Source organism: Sciurus carolinensis, chromosome 4 (genome assembly GCF_902686445.1).
Source record: "Sciurus carolinensis chromosome 4, mSciCar1.2, whole genome shotgun sequence".
NCBI lineage: Eukaryota > Metazoa > Chordata > Mammalia > Rodentia > Sciuridae > Sciurus > Sciurus carolinensis.
The window spans coordinates 53,727,590-53,734,260 of NC_062216.1; positions in this window are offsets into that span (position 1 = coordinate 53,727,590).

Below are 6,671 nucleotides of genomic sequence, written 5' to 3' on the forward strand. Positions count from 1 at the left end.
TCATCTTTCCATATTATAGGGATTGATGGTTTATCAGTGGCCCCTAGGAAAAACCCAATCCATGAGAATCATTTTTTGGTGGAAGTAAAGGCAGTGGTTGGGTAGATCCTTGACTATGTCTTCCTAATTCTTTTTTATCATCATAGTTCATATTTTGTAACATATTTCTTACAGGAGTCCCTTGGTAAATCTGATCAGTGGTGAGTTTCACATCCATTTGCTGCAGGACGTCTTGTCCCCATAGGCTAATAGGAACATCACAGACATATGGCTGAAATATTCCTGTGTGTCCCTCTGTATCTTTCCACGATAATGAGGAAGCACTTTGATTGGGGCTCTCTGCTACTCCTAAGCCTCTCAAGCTCTGAGCTGCTGTGATCAATGGTCAGTGCTTTGGCCAGACCATTGCGCTAATAATACTTTTGTCTGCTCCCGTATCTAATAAACCTGTAAATTCCATATTTCCCACTTTTAATTTTAGGAGGGGCCTCTGTCCCATGTCCATAGTAAGGTTTATTAAAGTGGTTCCTGTTGATCCAAAACCTCCTTGTCTTTTATTTGTATTTTCACTGGGCCACAAAGAATGTTGACTGGGCAATATAAGCATTTGTGCGATGCGATCCCCTGGAGAGATGACCGTAATTCCTCTTGGTGAAGAGACCAAGGCTTTTATTTGTCCAGTGAAATCAGAATCAATAACCCCTGGGTGTACTATAAGTCCTTTTAGTGTTGAGGAACCTCTTCCTAGTAATAGTCCTACACTGTTCTGTGGGATTTTTTCATGCCAATCAGTATCAATCATCTGCACCCCCATATCTGGGGTTAGTATGAGTCTGGAGGTGGCACAGATGTCCAATCCGGCACTTCCTGAGGTGGCTCTGCGCTCCCCTTCTCTGTGGGAGGATACCACCGTCGGGGAACTTGTTGAATTACCCCGTATATTTGTTGCGGGCCCCGGGGAGGGCCCTGTCTCCCGTTTTTTTGAAGTTCAGGATTCAACCCTAGGAAATTATTCTCCCTATCTCTAATAGGCTGACAGGCACTATTCCGATGACTTCCTCTTCTGCATCTTGGACATAGCCCAGGTCCGGTTCCCAGGTTATTCTTTGTATAGATGTTCCCACCCCGGGCAAAAGGTGGCCTTTTGTTTGGACAAGTGGCTTTTAGATGTCCCTTCTGTCCGCACACAAAACATGATCCTAAAGACTCTTTATTAGTTCTTGAAGGGAACCTCCCCTGGGCTTGTGCAAGTGCAGCAGACAGCAAGGTGGTTTGTCTGTCTATGGCTGCTACAAAGGCACTGCTCTGCGCCGAAGTATCATTTACATCTCTACACACTTTTAAGTAGGCGGACAAGTCTTTGTTTCTCCATGGTCTTATGGCCTCCCTACACCACCTGTTAGCTTGTTCGTAAGCCAACTGTTTTACTAAGGGCATGGCTTGCTCTGCATCTCCAAAGATGCGTGATGCTGTCTGAATTAGCCTATCGACAAAATCCGCATAGGGCTCACTATTCCCTTGAGTTACCTCTGACAACTGGCCCTGCAAATCTCCTGCTCCTTGTAATGTTTTCCAGGCCTTGGTTGCAGCCACGGCAATTTGCGCATAGACTGCTGGATGATAATTAAGCTGTGCCTGAAGGGTTTCATAAGGTCCTACGCCCATAAGCATGTCCCTATCGATTTGGGGATTCCCCGCTGCTGCATTTCGGCGGGCGGTGTCCGTAGATATTTCTTGCCATGATGTTTTCCACATAAGGTACTGTCCCCCAGACAGAGCGGCCCTAGCAAGATTAGTCCAGTCCTGAGGCACTAAGTTTAATGATGTCAAGGTATCTACTAAGGCTATAGTAAAAGCTGACTGAGGACCATATGTGCTAACTGCTTCTTTTAACTGTTTCACTATTTTAAAGTCTAAGGGTTGGTGGAATCTTTGATTTTGAGCATCCTCAAAAACAGGATACGCTACAGATCCAAGATGACTCCTTCTGAGCGTAACCCGAAGCCGGACGCTTCATGAGGGGGTTCCCTATTTATGGGAGGTGCACTAGGCAACACGGACACTAGAGGGGGCTTTTTATCTAGTCTTAATCTTTGTACTCTTTTTTCCAATTCCTCTCCCGATAATTCCCCTTCCGATAGTTCCTCATCTGAGTTAGTTCCTTTTTCTGAATTTTGAGAAAGATATGAACGTTCCTCTTATTTCTTCCAAAACCTGTCTTCCCTCAGCTAAAGGTTCGGTGAGTGAAGGTTTTTTGTTTTTATCTTGCAGACAGGATTTAATAAGAGACCAAATAGCCATAGTGCCTACTGGCAAAGGATTTTGCCTATCCGCTATACGAAGGTCTTTCCCCAGCTGTTCCCACTGTAGGGTATTCAAAAGGCCCTCATCCAAAAACCAAGGGGAAATCCTTTCCACAGTATCAAGAAATACTTTAGCTGTTTTTTCCTTTAATGGCGTCCCATGGTATTTTAATAATTCCCTAAGGGGTTGCTGCATTCTGAATTTAGACGTTTCAGACCCCATTGTTACTAATTTGAATAGCTTTAGTTATGGTAATTACAATAACAAACAGTAGCCTAGCCGCCAGGAGCAACAAAATTACTGAAGGGAAAACTATCAAGTGCGCATTAGAATTTTTATAGCGGCTTTTCACGTACTACCTAGTTGGACCGCTTCAAACGTGTTTCTACTTTCACTTTAATTAGACCTCGTTCCACGCATCAGGACTGCTGATGGCGTGTCCCGATACCCCCCCGACCCGCGTTCTATGCGTCAGGATCCCGATACCTTTCAACCCGCGTTCTACGCGTCAGGACCGCTGATGGCGCGTCCCGATACCCGCGTTCTACGCGTCAGGATCCCGATACCTTTCAACCGGACCGCACTCCGCGTGTCCCCAGGACCGCCAATGGCGCATCCTGACACCCTTTAACTTTTTTATAACCGGTTTAACTTGTATACAAAAAAAATTTTTTCAAATATCTTACCTCGTTTTCTTTTATAAGGCCTTCATCTTTCCTTCATGTCCCGGTTTCGGCACCAGTTATTGCGCCTCCTCTGGCCGCAGAGAGAGACACGACAAATGTCTGAAGCTTTGGAAGTTTATTGTGCACAGTCCCTCTCCTACGCTTCTCTTACTCCTAGCTTCTGCGCACTCCCAGCTTCCAGCTTGGCTTCAACCTCCGCCTTCGCCGCTTCTTCCGCTTCTTCCTCTTCTTCAGCCCCTGCCGCTTCTGCCTCTTCCTCAGCTTCTGCCCCCTACTCTCCCACCCACCAGGCTTATATACACTTCAATCAATCAGGGGAGAGTACACGAGGTAAACGCGGACAGCTGCAAGCCTAGGATAGGTACACGAGGGGGGCATGCTCTAATCACATCGTTAACTAGCCAATCATTGGAATTCGCTGGTTGTTTACTGTATAGCTGGCCGCTTTTGGCTCAGCGTCAGGCGCCATCTTGACCATGCCTAAGGCTGGGGGTCTCAGAAACCCCAACAGCTATCTTTTATTCATTGAATATTTTTGGCCCCTTTGACTAGTATGAGAAAATTGTATTTATTTGGGTTTGTGTTCGTGTCCTCTATTCTGTACCATTGATCTACCTATTTTGGTGCCAATACCATGCCGTTTTTGTTACTATTGCTTTGTAGTAGAGTTGAAGATCTGGTATTGCAATACCCCCTGCTTCACTCTTTCTGCTAAGGATTGCATTAGCTATTCTGGGTTTCTTATTCTTCCAGATGAATTTCATGATTGCTTGCTCTATTTCTGTAAAGTACGTCATTGGAATTTTAATTGGAATTGCTTTGAATCTGTATAGCACTTTTGGTAGTATGGCCATTTTGACAAAATTAATCCTGCCTATCCAAGAACAAGGGAGATCTTTCCATATTCTAAGATTTTCTTTAATTTCTTTCTGTAGTGTTCTGTAGTTCTCATTGTAGAGGTCTTTCACCTCTTTTGTGAGATTGATTCCCAAGTATTTTATTTTTTTCGAGGCTATTGTGAATGGGGTAGTTTTCCTAACTTCTCTTTCTGAAGATTCATCACTTATGTATAAAAATGCATTGAATTTATGAGCATTGATCTTGTAACCTGCCACTTTACTGAATTCACTTATGAGTTCTAAAAGTTTTCTGGTGGAATTTCCTGGTTCCTCTAAATATATAATCATGTCATCGGCAAACAGGGATAGTTTGAGTTCTTCTTTTCCTATTCGTATCCCTTTAATTTCTTTGGTTTGTCTAATTGCTCAGGCTAGAGTTTCAAGGACGATGTTGAATAGAAGTGGTGAAAGAGGGCATCCCTGACTTGTTCCAGTTTTTAGGGGGAATGCTTTCAGTTTTTCACCATTTAGAATGATATTGGCCATGGGCTTAGCGAAGATAGCCTTTACAATGTTAAGGATTGTTCCCACTATCCCTATTTTTTCTAGTGTTTTGAGCATGAAGGGATGCTGTATTTTTTCAAATGCTTTTTCTGCATCTATCGAAATAATAATATCATGTGATTCTTAACTTTAAGTCTGTCGACATGGTGAATTACATTTATTGATTTCCAGATGTTGAACCAATCTTGCATCCCTGGGATAAAACCCACTTGATCTTTGTGCACTATCTTTTTAATATATATTTGTATGCAATTTGCTAAAAATTGTTGAGAATTTTTGCATCGATGTTCATTAAGGATATTGGTCTGAAATTTTCTTTCCTCGATGTGTCTCTGTCTGGTTTAGGTCTCAGGGTGATATTGGCTTCATAGAATGAGTTTCTATTCTATATCTTTTCTATTTCTCCTCTTCTATTTCATGAAATACTTTGAGGAGTATTGGAATGAGCTCTTCTTTAAAGGTTTTGTAGAACTCGACTGAGAACCCATCTGTTCCTGGGCTTTTCTTTGTTGGTAGGCTTTTGATGACCTCTTCTATTTCATTGCTTGAAATTGATTTATTTAAGTTGTGTATGTCCTCCTCGTTCAGTTTAGGCAATTCATATGTCTCTAGAAAACTGTTGATGTCTTCGAGGTTTTCTGTTTTGTTGGAGTATAGATTTTCAAAACAGCTTCTAATATGTTTTGTATTTCACTCGTGTCTGTTGTGATATTTCCTTGTTCATTCCAAATTTTAGTAATTTGGGTTTTCTCTTTCCTTCTCTTTGTTAGTGTGGCTGAGGGTTTATCAATTTTGTTTATTTTTTCAAAGAACCAACTCTTCATTTTGTTAGTTTTTCTGATTGTTTCTTTTGTTTCAATTTCGTTGATTTCGGCTCTGATTTTAACTATTTCCTATCTTCTACTACTTTTGGTGTTGGTCTGCTCTTCTTTTTCTAGGGCTTTGAGCTGTAGTGTTAAGTCGTTTATTTGTTGATTTCTACTTCTTTTGCTGAATGCACCCCATGAAATAAATCTTCCTCTAAGTACTGCTTTCATAGTGTCCCAGAGATCTTGATATGATGTGTCTTTGTTCTCGTTTACTTCTAAGAATTTTTTTATTTCCCTCCTGATGTGTTCTGTTATCCATTCATCGTATAATACCATATTATTTATTCTCCAGGTATTGGAGAAGTTTGTTTTTTATTCTGTCATGTATTTCTAATTTCAATCCATTATGATCTTATACAATACCAGGTAGTATCTCTATCTTCTTGTATTTGCTAACAGTAGCTTTGTGGCATAAAATATGGTCTATTTTAGAGAAGGATCCATGTGCTGCTGAGAAGAAAGTGTATTTGTTCTTTGTTGGATGGTATATTCTATATATGTCAGTTAAGTCTAAATTGTTGATTGTGTTATTGAGATCTATGGTTTCTTTATTCAATTTTTGTTTGGAAGATCTATCCAGTGGTGAGAGAGGTGTGTTAAAATTGCCGAGTATTATTGTGTTGTGGTCTATTTGATTTCTGGAATTGAGAAGGATTTATTTGACGTACATGGATGAGCCAATGTTTGGGGCATAGATATTTATGATTGTTATGTCTTGCTTATTTATGCTTCCCTTAAGCAGTATGTAATGTCCTTCTTTATCCCTTTTGATTAGTTTTGGCTTGAAGTCCACATTATCTGAAATGAGGATGGATACTCCAGCTTTTTTGCTGTGTCCTTGTGCATGGTATGTTTTTTCCCATCCTTTCACCTTTAGTCTGTGGGTATCTCTTTCTATGAGATGAGTATCTTGCAGGCAGCATATAGTTGGATTTTTCTTTTCAATCCAATCTGCCAGTCTATGTCTTTTGATTGATGAGTTCAGGCCATTAACATTCAGGGTTATTATTGTGATATGATTTGTATTCCCAGTCAATTGACTCATTTTTGTTTTTGACATGATTTGGTTTCTCCTTTATTTGGCGATTCCTTTAGGCTAGCGCCTCCTGTTGCTGATTTGCATCGTTGTTTTTCATCTCTTCCTCATGGAATATTTTGCTGAGAATGTTCTGTAAAGTCGACTTTCTTTTTGTAAATTCTTTTAGCTTTTGTTTATCATGGAAGGATTTTATTTCGTCATCAAATCTGAAAGTGAGTTTTGCTGGGTATAAGATTTTTGGTTGGCATCATTTTCTTTCAGGGCTTGGTAAATGTTGTTCCAGGCCCTTCTAGCTTTTAGGGTCTGGATTGAAAAATCTGTTGATATTCTTATTGGTTTCCCCCTGAATGTAACTTGATTCTTTTCTCTC